The sequence below is a fragment of the Bos taurus genome, chromosome 14 (assembly GCF_002263795.3).
Source record: "Bos taurus isolate L1 Dominette 01449 registration number 42190680 breed Hereford chromosome 14, ARS-UCD2.0, whole genome shotgun sequence".
NCBI classification, from domain to species: Eukaryota; Metazoa; Chordata; class Mammalia; order Artiodactyla; family Bovidae; genus Bos; species Bos taurus.
In genome coordinates, this window is record NC_037341.1 from 6,675,173 (window position 1) to 6,689,515 (window position 14,343).

The 14,343-nt window shown below is 42.5% G+C and overlaps 2 long non-coding RNA genes across 3 annotated transcripts in view; one reads left to right on the top strand and one right to left on the bottom strand.

Moving 5' to 3' along the window:
• Window positions 1-1,006: 1,006 nt before the first annotated feature.
• LOC132342177 (uncharacterized) lies at window positions 1,007-6,587 on the bottom strand. The gene is made up of 3 exons (XR_009490441.1): window positions 6,138-6,587; window positions 3,345-3,510; window positions 1,007-1,453 (listed from the first exon to the last, which is right to left on the bottom strand). It is a non-coding gene; the product is annotated as an uncharacterized lncRNA (long non-coding RNA).
• Window positions 6,588-6,598: 11 nt separating this feature from the next.
• The window catches only part of LOC132342176 (uncharacterized), a 54,174-nt gene continuing 46,429 nt past the window's right edge, over window positions 6,599-14,343 (top strand). The window contains exons 1-2 of one of the 2 annotated variants that reach the window (XR_009490440.1): window positions 6,599-6,861; window positions 12,028-12,122. This is a non-coding gene — a long non-coding RNA (uncharacterized lncRNA). The remainder of the gene's footprint in view (window positions 6,862-12,027; window positions 12,123-14,343) is intronic. The other variant, XR_009490439.1, reaches the window with a different exon arrangement.

Consider the following 14,343-nt stretch of genomic DNA (forward strand, 5'->3'; position numbering starts at 1 on the left):
GCACTGGCTGGAATCAAGACACCACCCTTATGGCAGAAAGTGAAGAGGAACTAAAGAGCCTCTTGATGAAAGAGAAAGAGGAGGGTGAAAAAGCTAGCTTAAAACTCAACATTCAAAAACTAAGATCAGGGCATCTGGTACCATCACTTCATGGCCAATAGATGGGGAAACATTGGAAACAGTGACAGACTATTTTCTTGGCTCCAAAATCACTGCAGATGGTGACTACAGCCATGAAATTAAAAGACGCCTGCTCCTTGGAAGAAAAGCTATGACCAACCTAGATAGCATATTAAAAAGCAGAGACATTACTTTGCCGACAAAGGTCCATCTAGTCAAGGCTATTGTTTTCCCAGCAGTGATATATGGATGTAAGAGTTGGACTATAAAGAAAGCTGAATGTGGAAGAATTGATGCTTTTGGACTGTGGTATTGGAGAAGACTCTTCAGAGTCCCTTGGACTGCAAGGAGATCAAACCAGTCAATCCTAAAAGACATCTGTCCTGAATATTCATTGGAAGGACTGATGCTGAAGCTGAAGCTCCAATACTTTGGCCACCTGATGCAAAGAAAAGACCCTGATACTGAGAAAGATAGAGGGCAGGAGGAGAAGGGGACAACAGAGGATGAGATGGTTGGATGGCATCACCAACTCGCTGGACATGAGTTTAAGCAAGCCCCAGGAGTGGTGATGGACAGGGAGGCCTGGCGTGCTGCAGTCCATGGGGTTGCACAGAGCAGGAAATGACTGAGCAAGTGAACTGAACTATGCCAGGCAGTCTGGACACCTAATTGCCCTTTGCTTAGTCTATCTGTTGTGATAGTAGACATTTGACACATCTCTTCACTTAAGACTTATGCAGAATCTCTGATTTTGGCAAAGATTCCTTATTGCCTTGATCCTCCAAAGTATTGTTGTTTAGTTGCTAAGTTATGTGACTCTTTTGCAACCCCGTAGACTGTAGTCCACCAGGCTCCTCCCTCCAGGGGATTTCCCAGGCAAGAATACTGGAGTGATTGCCATTTCCTTCTCCAGGGATCTTCCTGACTCAGGGATCAAATCCAGGTCTCCTGTATTAGCAGGCTGATTCTTTACTGAAGAATCCAGAAGATTACACTGAACCACCTGGAAGCCCTCCAAAGTATTAGAACCTCTGGTTTTTAACTGAGCACCTGGCCACCCAAAGTGAAATCTGCATCTCTTAACCTCTGTCTCAATCATATTAGCCAACAGGAAGTAAGGACCCATGCTATGTGAAAATTACACTTAAAAACAGGAGATGTTCTTCTACCTCAGTCCTGCTGGCTGGAATATCCATCCACTCATGTGTTCAAATATTCATGCAGACATGGGTCATGGCAGAGGATGGCAGGATGGCAGAGCAGCAAGACAGGACCTGGAGTCTCTGACAGCTTGGAATCCTTACTGACCTTGGAATGCTCACCTCCAGACCTAAAGGAGGGAGAGATAAAATAGACCTCAGTCTTGCTTGAGGTGCTGTTATTTGGAATCTCTGTTACATGCAGTCATGTCTAATCTTGACCAGTACACTGATTTTCTTTCTATAGAAACACAGATTGTCAGAGGCATATGGGACTTTAGAACTAACCTAATCCAATGTCTCTTAACTTTTTTGGAATCAAGAATATTTTAGAATTTGATGGAAGCTCACTACTGCAAAATGAGATAAAATGCATGTCCATGGTAACAGCCCTTTCCTGGTTAAACATTTCCAGTTCAGTTGTAGGCCTTCGTTTTACCTACCAGCAAGCTGTAGTTCAGAAAGATCCTTAGAGTTTCAGGCAGTCCCATGGGAAATTGGACCAGTATCCAAGCTTTTTTACACACAACCTGATTTTTTTTCCTCCAAAAGATACTGCCTAGTTACCATGGGCAAAGTTCCGGTGATGGCTATCTGATGGTGCTTCAGAGATATTTTAGGTTTCTTGGTAAATATTGATGGTTCTGCCTTCTTATTCATTCATTCATTCACAATCATTCCTCCACTTTAGAAATAATTATTGAGCATCTTCCAGGATTAAGCACAGGACAATGCCCCGTTATACTCTGGTGAACAAAATACAGATATTACTTCTGTTATTATGGGGCTTACATCCAGTGGATGAGTCACGTTAAACATGTCAAAATACAAATACATTTATAATAACAAATTGGGGTAAGTACTATGAAAGAAGAAAATGGGATGGTAGCAGAAAATAATAAGGAGATCTATTGGGAATCAAGGAAGACCACTGTGTGGAGTTGACATTTAAGCTGAGATGAAAGACAAGAAGAAACTGGACATGTGGGGAGTAAAGGAAAGGGTATTCCAGGCAGAGGGAACAATTCACACAAAGATCCTGAGGAGAAGAGAGCTAGAATATTAAAGATCTGGGAGAAGGCTCAGTACAACAGGGTTTAGTACCTAGGGAAGATGGTGAGAGGTAAAAAAGGCAAGATTGTACAGTTCCAAGTAGACCCCTGATGGCCTATTAATAAAGCAGCCAGGTCTTCCCTGGTGGCTCAGACAGTGAAGAATCCGCCTGCAATGCAGGGGACCCGGGTTTGATCTTGGGACAGGAAGATGTCCTGGAGGAGGAAACGGCAACCCACTCCAGTATTCTTGCCTGGGAAATCCCATACAGTCCATGAGATTGCAAAGAGTTGGGCACAACTGAGCGACTAACACACACATATGTGTATTAAGAACAAAGACACGTTATAATTGCAACAAGAAGCCACAGGAAGGCTTTCAAGAGACAGACTTTATCACTTCTCCCGGGGGAGAGGTGATATGATTCTAGCTTTTCAAAAGACCACTGTGGTTGCTATGTGAAAAGTAATTGGGATGGTCGATAGGAGCCGACACAGGGAGGCATTTGAGAGGATATAGTTGTAGCCCACATCATTAATAAACAGGTTGCATAGATGGATTTGAAATGTATTTTGGGCATAGGATGTACTTTGGTTTGGTGGTATAGAGTGTGAGGAAGAGGGAAACCAACAGGTCTTTGAAAATCTTCAAGGATTTCGCTATGGAATTTTTCAGCAAAGCAAGCCCAGATATATTGTAAGGTTAATGAAAGATCCTTCTCAACATATATCCTTCTCCACCGACCTGTTCACACACATTTCCTGGGATGCAAAGCAAAATAAGGTTAAACTCCAGATTGTTTCAGTAGGCTAGATGCCATTTCTTCAGGAAAAGGGTGGAAGTTGCATGTTCATAATAAAGTTAGGGAGAAGTTATTTCATTTTTAAAAATAAAGTGACTGAAAATAGCTCACTGATTTGGAAGAAAATATTAATAAGATATATGCTACAGTTTTTGAGTTATGCTTACCCCACTCCAGTACTCTTGCCTTGAAAATCCCATGGACAGTGGAGCCTCGTAGGCTGCCGTCTATGGGGTTGCACAGAGTCGGACACGACTGAAGCAACTTAGCAACAGCAGCAGCAGCAGCCAGGACTTCAGTTGCCGAGCACAGGATCTTAGGATCTTATATGAACTGAGTGAAAAGGTAGAAATTTAGAACTTCAATTTTAAAAGATTTCAGAAAACATTTTTATTTAATTACTCATTATAATTATGTTTCTATGGCAATAACTTGGTGTTTGAGAAACCAAAATAGGCAACAGCTGATCACTTATCTATCTTAAAGCAACAAGTGGATGAATATAAAGATCCTCTGTCATTACCTCTTTTTCACTCAGGAAAGCTGAGTCCTTCCCTGACTGAGTTGATGCCTCAGAAGCTTGCTGGAAAAATCAAAGTACCCTTCAACCCCTAGACCCTCTAGAAGGACAGATGGGGAAACAAATACTGAATGCATTGTAATGCCAAGTAATTTCATGTATGTTAATTAATGTTAATTTTTCACAACAACTTGGGTAGGTTTTATTATCTCTACTTTGTGTTTGAGGAAAAATAACTCAGAGAAAGAAAACAGTGGAAAGACCTGTGGAAGAAAATGTGTGTGTGTTCGTCAGTCTGCCCGTCAGCTTGGGTCCCAGCTGGAATAAACACCGACTCAGTCGTGTCTGACTCTGCGATTCCATGGACTATAGCCTGCCAGGCTCCCCCGTCCACGGGATTCTCCAGGCAAGAATACCAGAGTGGGTTGCATTCCCTTCTCCAGGGGATCTTCCCAACCCAGGGATCGAACTCAGGTCTCCAGCATTGCAAGCAGATTCTTTACCGTCTAAGCCACAATGTAAAAAAGTAGGGTAGGATCTCTAAAGCCCACATCACTATCATGCAGATTTCAAGTGTTTCCCAGTTCTAGAAGTGAAGGAACAATATTAAAATATTTCTCCAAGAGTCCACTGTTCCCAGCCATAATTGGTTCTTGGATAGCTCTGACAACTTAGTATCCCATATGGCAGAGTTACTGGCCCCAACTTTCATCAGTTTCTGCATGCCCCTTTCCAGGTGACTTTAAAGCTCTTCCCACTGGAAGCAGAGCAATTACTTCTGAATCTCCTTGATGTTGGTCTTAGTCATGTGATCCATTTCTGCCAATGAGGTAGTGAGGTTCATGAATCAAGGAAAGGCTTGAAATGCATTGCATTTCAAGGATTCTATTTGCCCTCTTGTGCTTTAACTGTTACCTGAAAAGACCATTCCCAAGGTAAGCACTGTCTGTCAGCTTGGGTCCCAGCTGGAATAAATGCAGGTGGCACAGAACTGAGCTGAGACTTGCAGCAAGAAGTCAAGCCTAGACCTGAAGCAACACCACCCAATCAAGCACAGTCAGGATCAGCCAGTTCTCCTTTGACCTGTGGACCCATGAGCAAGAGACTAAGCGTTTGTGGTTGTATGGCTTTGAGTTTTGAGGTGGCTTACTATGCACTGTTTTGGGGACAATGATTGATATACCTTGTGATAGTAGCTTTCACTTCCTGGATATTCAGCTTCGTAAAATGTAGCCAGCAAATACTATTTGAGCACTGGCTATGTAAAAATCAATATGAAGTTCAAACAGTGGCTTTGGAAAATACAAAGACTAAAGCACAAGTTTCCTTCAAGAGAGCTCACAGTCTAATGAGAAGAGCAGGCAAAAGATACCAAACACATGGGGTGAATAAAGCGAGAATGGGGAGGAGCCACTGGATAAAGGTTGATTACAGAACTTACTCAGCTTCAAGGATCCAAATTAGAGGAAGGTGCCACTTTTTAAAAACTGACCTAGTGCAGTTTGTGGCAGAAGGTTTAAGCAGGCTACCTGGCCAGGACTGTGATACTGTTACAAACACAAGCCCCTGCACTCAATGCACAGTGAGGCCAAATAATACCAAAACATCAGCATCTGGAGCAGAGGAAGTGTAATTGCAGGGCCATGCAAGGAGAAAGGGGGTTCATGCCTTAAAACCCCCAGACTCCCTGAAGGCTTCCAAAAAAGTCCTTTTATAGGAAAGGTGAGGGAGGGACTTGATTAGTTCTTGCAAACTTCTTGATCTCCCATCCTTTGTTTTTGCAACTGTCTTCATGATCAAGTCAAGGTCAGGCCACATATGCCTGTAAAGTCCATCAAAGCAAATGATAGTCTCTGTTCTGCAACATTTTATCTAAAGGTATAATGCTCTTAAAGGTCATAGCCTTGGGAAATATACCAGAAGAGGAAGGGGAGGAATCAAATTCTTTCTCCATGACTCTTGGCAGCTTTCAACACTTAACAAATCGGCTAAGCAAAGCAACATCCTTGCCCCTCATCTTGTTCCAAGTTCCAAGGACTGACTTTCACCTACGAGGCCCAGGCCCTGGCTGGGAGAGTGAGGGTCCCTGCTTAGGCTGGCCACCCTGCACTGGAGCCTTCGTCCAGCAGCAGGTCTGTGTCTTCCAGCCAGTGCCCAGGCCTGGGGCCGAACCTCAGCTGGCAGCACCTTCAGGGCCAGGTCCCCAGCCCCTGCGTAGGCATCACCATCAAGGGAGCCAGGTGCCCAGGACACAGCCGGCCCTCAGGCTGCACAAACCAGGGACCAGATCCCTCGGATCACGACCCAGGGGAACTGCTGCTGCAGGGCCCATCACCATGCAGACCCTTGGCAGAGCCGCCCCGCCCCAGTAGAATACTAGACACGCCACAGGACCAGTACCAATGTATTTGTGCTTTAAGATAACGTAACAAAAACTTACTCCATTTCATGTTTCCTTCTGAGGACTCTTGAGGTAAGTACAAGATACAGTCCAACTTTAGCCCATTGAGGTAAATACAATGATTCCTTTCCATTTCCGAGATTAAGACACAGGGGCTTTAAAACAGTAAAGTGTTCCAAATTGCGCATCTAAAGAGTCCTTGAGCAGGGATGAAAAAGCGACTGCGGTAGCCGGACTCCAAGGGACACTCATTGGTGCCTGCCCACCAGGGCTCACCAGGCAGAGTCTCCCCTGCTTGCACCAGGCCTAGTCTGCGTGACCGACAGCATACTGCAAAGCAACATCAGGGCAAAGAGGGGACCGCGGCTTCCACTTGAGTCTTGGGCTCTTTCTCTTGAACTGGAATAGGGGCAGGGCGAGCGGCAGCCATTACCTCGAGACCTGTTAGTGCAGCTGTTACCGCGAGACCTTCCGCGCGAGACTGTATCAGTCCAGGCTCCACCAACAGTCAGTCTGGCTGTGGTCCTCGCGGTAGAGAGTGTGATAAGATGCGATCAGTCACAGCCTTCTCCCCGGGCGCCCTCCAGCCCGGCAGGTGAGCTGGGGGCCTGGGGACAGGCTGGTGCACTGACCCGTAGCGCCCCAGAGCCCTTTAAGGAGCAGCGGGCCTCTCCCCCATCCCCACCTCTGCGACCTCATGACAGTGGCGGACTCCATGGGCTGGGGTCCTTGGCAGCTGGAACATACGGACACTGCCATTAAGGTGAGAGCTTCAACCGCCTTCAGCCTCTCTGTTCAAGTTTCAGAACTTGGTCCAGCTTAGCTGAGTTCTCTACCCCTAGGAAGTGGCCAGAGGTCAGGGTAAAGGTGCAAAGACATTGCACGTCATTACTTTGGGTCCGCTTCTGTGGTCGGGGCTATTCTCAAAGAAGAGCAGTTATGGTGAGCTGGGGATTAACCTGATTGATATTTGCTACAACATGTGTTCCTGTTGATCTTGAACAAACGATTCTTTCCAGTTTAAATAAAAAGCCTGGGTCCTGGGAGCCTGGCTCCCCAAGTGATAATGGCTGGGCAGGGTCTGGGGACCGGGCCATATGGGCGCTGCCAGCTGACATGTGCCTCCTCAGCTGAGCTTGGGCGCTGGTAGGAGGACCCAGACTGGGTGCTGGACTTGGGGTGATGGGGTGATGCAGGGATCCACTCCTCTTAGCCAGGACTTGGATCTCGGAGGGCAAAATTCAAGGCTTGGAACCTTGCCTTTCTTGTCAGAACAGGGAATAACAGGTTTTAGTGGAGATTTACAGGAACATCCTGACTTGTCCATGACCTGACCTCAAGAACAAAGGATTTGACACCCAAAATTTGCAACAACTAATCATACGCCTCTCTCACCTTTTCTATAATAACGTTTTGTGAAAGCTTTTAAGGAGTTCAGTTTTTACGACAAGAGCCGCCTGTCTCCTTGCAGTGTCCTGCAGTAAACCTTTCTCTGCTCCAAACTCCAACATTTTGGTGGTGTTTGGCCTCAGTGTGCCTGGGGCATAGGGGAAAAGTGATAGTCGCTCAGCCATGTCTGACTCTTGCAACCTCATAGACTGTAGCCCTCCAGGCTTCTCTGTCCATGGAATTCTCCAGTCAAGAATACTGGAGTGGGTTGCCATTCCTTTCTGTCGGGGATCTTCCTAACCCAGAGATCCAACAGAGGTCTCTTGCACTGCAGGCAGACTCTTTACTGTCTGAACCACCAGGGCATAAGGACTTCCATTCAATCACAGAATCACTTGCTTTGCGGGAAACCAACTGCCGCATCCTATGTACTGTCAGCAGTCTGGAGAGGCCCACTTGGCAAAGAGCTAAGGCCTCTTGCCAGGGGCCAGGGAGGATCTGAGGCCAGTCAGCCACCAAGGAATAAACTTGAAGGAGGACCCTACAGCCTTCAGATAACTGCACCCCCTCCAGGACTTGACTGCCACCTCATGGGATGTCTCAATGCTAGAATCACCCAGCTAAGTCTCTTCCAAATTCCTGACCCACAGAAAAATGAGAGGGAATAAAGTGTGCTGTTTTAAGCCACTTAGAAGTCTTAGTAATTGTTTATGCAGTCACAGGTAATGCAAATAGCCACTTTTTCCAAAACCCCTGTGACAAAGCACTGCTTTTACAGTTTATAATAATAGTTCTTTAAAAATAAATATAAATATTTCTGTTACCTTTACAGTTTATAAACAGCTTCTTCATGCTCTTCTAATAGAGGAATCCATTCTCTTTGCTTTACAAGGTGCTGACTCATTTCAGGATAGTACAGTTTCCAGTGGTTAACATTTTGCCTGATATTCAGCATAATATAGCAGGAAAATATGTGGGCACTGGAATCAGACAGACAGGATTATCTTAACTAGATAAAAATTCAGTTCGGTTCAGTCGCTCAGTCGTGTCCGACTCTTTGCGACCCCATGAATCACAGCACGCCAGGCCTCCCTGTCCATCACCAACTCCCGGAGTTCACCCAAACTCATGTCCATTGATCCATCCAGCCATCTCATCCTCTGTCGTCCCCTTCTCCTCCTACCCCCAATCCCTCCCAGCATCAGGGTGTTTTCCAGTGAGTCAGCTCTTCGCATGAGGTGGCCAAAGTACTGGAGTTTCAGCTTTAGCATCATTCCTTCCAGAGAACACCCAGGACTGATCTCCTTTAGGATGGACTGGTTGTATCTCCTTGCAGTCCCAGGGACTCTAAAGAGTCTTCTCCAACACCACAGTTCAAAAGCATCAATTCTTCGGCGCTCAGCTTTTTTCACAGTCCAACTCTCACATCCATGCATGACTACTGGAAAAACCATAGCCTTGACTAGATGGACCTTTGTTGGCAAAGTAATGTCTCTGCTTTTTAGTATGCTATCTAGGTTGATCATAACTTTCCTTCCAAGGAGTAAGCATCTTTTAATTTCATGGCTGCAATCACCATCTGCAGTGATTTTGGAGCCCAGAAAAATAAAGTCTGACACTGTTTCCACTGTTTCCCCATCTATTGGCCATGAAATGATGGGACCAGATGCCATTATGCACAAGTAAATAAACATTTTTAAAGGCACAGTTCAATGAGTTTTGACAAGTGCTCTTCAATGTACCGAAAAACACCAGTAAAATTAAGGAGCACTTCTGTCACCTTAGAAAGTTCTCCATAACCCTTCTAAATTTAATCCTTACCACCCTAGAGGCAACCAGTGTTCCGATTTCAGTCACCAAAGGTTAGGTTTGCCTTTCTTGAATAAATGAATTTTACATTTGCATTGTATATGATAACTTTCACTCACTAGAATATTCTTAGAATTCATTCATGCTGCTGTGGATAACAACACTTTATACATTTTATTGCTAATTAGTATTTTGTTGGGGGCTTCCCATGTGGCTCAGTGGTAAAGTATTCACTTACCAATGCAGGAGACACAAGAAATGAGCGTTCGATCCCTGGGTAAAGAAGATCCCTGGAGTAGGAAATGGCAGCCAGCTGCAGTATTCCTGCCTGAAAACTTCCATGGACAGAGCAGCCTGGTGGGCTACAGTCCATGGGCTTGCAAAAAGTCAGACATGACTGACCGACCAAACACATTTTGTTAATATATTAATATAATATAATACACTGTATTCTCTTCTCCTATTGCAGGTTGTTTGCAGATTGGGGTTATTAAATTAAGCTCTCATAAACATTTTGGATAAGTCTTTTCTAGACATATGTTTTCATTTATCTTGGGTAAAATATCTATGAATGAATTTGCTAAATCATAGGGGAGATATATAATTTTCTAAGAAATGGCCAAACCATTTTTCCAAAGCATTTGTATCACTGCATTCCCACCAGCAGTATATGAGGGTTCTGGTGGCATTCCATCCTAGCCAACATTTGGTGTTACTGTTTAAATTTTAGCCATTCTAGTAGATATGTAATGGTATTTCATTATGGCTTTAATTTGCTTTTACTTGATGACTAAGGATGTTAAGCTTTTTCTCAAGCTCATTGCCCATTTATATACTTCTTTTGTGAATTATCTGTTCAAGTCTTTTGTCTGTTTTTATAACTTTTAAAAAATTATTAATTTACAAGGATTATTTTATATTATGGACATGCATCTTTTGTCAGATATAGGTACTGTGAATAATGTCTCTCAGTTGGCGGTTTGCCTTTTTCTTTTCTTAACAGGCTTGTTTTTGTTTAATGACTAGAGCTTTTTAATTTTTATAAAGTCTGATTTATTATTTTTTTTTCTTTTGGGTTTATTTTTTTGTTTTTTCTAAGAAATCTCAGCCATACTGAAGTTTGAATACATTCTTCTTTTTCTTAAAGAAGATTAATAGTATTGACTTTAGTCAATAGTATTACATGTCCATGATTCATCTTGAAATAATTTTTGTGTTTGATGAGGAAAGTATTGGATTTTTTCCTCCATTTGCTGCATAAAATTTTCTTTGTTAAGTTGTTGGCATGCATTTTTTACAAATGAATTGATCCAAATGTACAAATGTATAGATTTATTTCTGGATTATCTAATTCTTTACTATTGATCTATTTTTATATCCTTAGGCCAATACTATCCTGTATTGACTGCTGTAGCTTTACAGTAAATCAGAAATCAGATAGTTTAAGACTTTCAAGTTTTCTTTTATAATATTATTTTATTGTCTAGGTCTTTGAATTTTTATATACATTTTAGAATAAAAATTTCAATTTGTAAAAATCTTATGTAACTTTTATTGAATTATGCTTGTAAAGGAATTTATCCATGTCCTCTAAGTCATGGGATCTATGATCTTTTTAACATCGTCAAAATCTGTTGTTCTCTTCCATTCCAGTGTTTCTTTGTATTTATCCTGCTTTAGGTTTGCTGGGCTTTAGAGGTCTATAGGTTGATATTTTCATCAAATTTGAGACATTTTGACGATTATTTCTTGAAATATTTTTTTTGATGTATTCTCTCTACACTCTCCTTTGGGAACTTCGATCACATGAATACTAGAGAGTTTGTATTACTGCACTTGCTGTTGAGGCACTTTTCCTTTTTTCAAGTTTCCCCCTGAATTATTAAGATTGTATCACTTCTACTGATCTATCTCAAGTTTATTGATTCTTCCTCTGCCATCTCTAATATATCGTCATTAAATAAATTTTATTTATGTATTATAATATTCACTTTTAGAATTCAAATATTTTTCTCTTTTTAATTATTATAGCTATCTTTTCCTTTATATCCTTGAATGTATTCATAATAACTGTTTTATAGTCCTTATTTGCTACTTCCAATGACTGGATCAGGTACTGACTTATTTTTCTATAAATTACAGATCAAATTTCCCTACTTCTTCACATATTTAACAATTTTTAAATATACACTGAGCATTTAAAAAAATGCATTGTAGGAAGTCTGGATCATGTCTTTTTTTAAAGAGCGTTAAATCCTGCTTGAGGAGTTATTAAATTGCTGTTAGATTTTCTCAACTTTCCAGGCTTGGATTTTTTTTTGTTTACATTGTTAATGGCTGGTTTGTTTTCACTTTTTCTGTATCCTAGGGATTGATTCTGTGTCTAGGATTTGGTCATTACTCCTCAGTCTTGGCCTTTATGAGGTCTCAACTGAATCCCTGAGGTGCTCTCCACTCTGTGGAGTGGGAGGTCTCTCCACTCTGGCTGGATTGAAATTCCCATACCTACAGGTTCTCCATGATCTCTGCGATGCTGGTGCACAGCAGCTGCTCTCTGCTAGACTTTGTGGAGTCTCACCTCATGCACATGCAGTGGGAACCCCCCAAACATATGTCTCAACTTCCCCTCCTTGCAGATCCCACCTCTCTCTGCTGAAGTTGGGAAAGTGTTTTAAAGCACAGAATCAGACCAAACATGAGGTTTATTTTGTGTGATTTTCTTTCACTACAGATCACAGTACAATGCTCCTTGATATCCAGTGCCTGAAAACTATTGCTTTATGTACATATGTATTGTAAGTTGTTATCATTCCTTGAAGTAGGAAGGTAAGTTTGTACTAGTTACTGAACTAGTTTCTGAACCTTTAATAACTAACACAGTGCACTCAACACACATTCATTATTTAACTGTATTCATGCATTCATTCATTCAAGAAACGTTACTAAGTGAATACATGCTTCACAGAAATGTTTTTAAGAATAAATTCAATCATTTATGTAATGTAATCAGTACCAAACTTGGCTCAGAATAAAAATCCAGGACATTATAGGTATTTAAAAGGTGTACTGACTGAAATTAATTATATTTCTAGGTCCTAGAGTTTACAGATATTCTACTTAAGAAAAAAATCAGTAGGATTTTAGGGGAAAAAAGCATGACCATGCCTCATTTAGAATTTCACTAGTTTACAAATGCCACTATTAATCTAAAAAGGCATGGAGTCAGCCCGTCTTCACTGTTGATCCTGTATATGGAGCATCATAAGCTCTGTGCTCCCAGTGTGTTAAGCACTGCGTTGATGGCTGACTGGCTGGTTGACCAGTGGGTATTAGGACTCTTGCCCTGCTAGGGTGAACAGGCTGGCTGAGCTTAGTTGGCTGAATCCCTGCAGCACTCCCCAAGGATGGAGTCATTGCCCACACTGATGAGTCTCTGCACTCCAATAACTTGCAAACAAGCCACGATTTCTGGCCCAGCGTGAACTACAACTGCAGTGGGGAAGCTGGGAGGGCAGGAAGCAGGAGGAAGCCGGATTTATGAAGCTCCAGAGTGATGTTCAAGGCTCTGTGCTCCAGCAGTGCAATGACCACCTGATTAACAGTTCCTTTTCTGCATTCTGCTTTATTTTCCAAAGTGCTTTCTGCATCTGTGACCCCATTTGACCCTCACAACATCCCCCAATTGGATAAAGGGTATTATTACATGTCTACATTTTAAAGATATGGAAACAGAGCGAGAGAGAGATAATATGATTTAGCCAAGGCCCCATAGTGAGAAAATGTGAGAGCTGGGTTTGAAATCCTGCTGGCAGAGGGTAAGTATTTTTTCCATGATTTAGAAATGACGGTTTTCCATCTCTTTAGCCAAATGGTGGTCATTTCAGCATGCGTTTGGAAAGTGGGATGGACGATTGGGATCCAGCAGTTCCTTCTGTCTCCGTACAGAGTCTTAGCGCTTCAGAGCTCAACGAGACCTCATATACACATAGTCCCAGTCACCTTATTCTGTGATGCTGACATGGAATCTCAGGATGTTTCAGCCACTCAGTGAAGCTCAACAGCAAGTTCTGAGGGTGACCTGATACACCATTACTCATCTTTCCCTCATACCATGCTGTTTTTGCAAAAGCCTCTCTGGCCTCCGGCTTCACAGAATCAAACAAAACAGGACAATGACAGCTTTGGGACCTGGGTAGAGCTCTGGCCCTGACTCCACTCAGAAGCCATGGGTCAGTTTGATGGGTCGCCATCAAAGAGAGCCTTTATGAAGACGGTGCTTTGAGACACCCAATCAGTGCGTTTTTGTTAGTTTCTCCAAACTTAAGCTGAGTCAAGCTGTATTGATTAAAACCGGTTGGGAAATGAATTCCTGAGGCTGATCTATAAAGAAATTCAATCTGGAGATAGAGCGAACTGTCGTCAGGATTCCTTATTAGGCACTTCGCACCAGGGGCTAAATAAAGCAAACAAACAGATACGTAACACAAAGGGCACACTTTTTCAGGGGATGAAAATGACACTGTGGTTGGGGAATATCACATCTAATACCATAGGAACTGACCATTTCTTAATAACCAACAAATCGATCCCTCCCTAACAATGCTTCCAAGAAGCGAGAATAAGAAGGGACTATATTAACAAAGAGGGATGGAAATGAAATTAAGTCCCTAACCCAGCCTTTTCAGTATCTCTAAGATAGGGGGGTGATCCTGTCAGAAACTGCATTCTACAAAGAATCCAGAATGGTTGCCTCATTTAATTAGGAGGAGAAAAGCGTGTGGGGAGAGAGGGAGTCTTCTGGGTAGGGGAGTAGAGCAAAGAGATCGAACCTTCTGTTTCAAAAGTTGCTTAGCAAAAGCAATTTTAATTGCTGCCTTTGTTATAACAGATTAAAGGTAGTTATGTCCTGGTGTACCTCACTTTAAGCAATCAATGTGTTCCTGAATAGTTATGTGCAAATCAAATTTTGTAAATCAAATTCAATTTTAAATGCCCTCAGAGAGCTTGTTCTTTCCAGGAAATTTTTGGTGAATTCTTTGGTAAGACC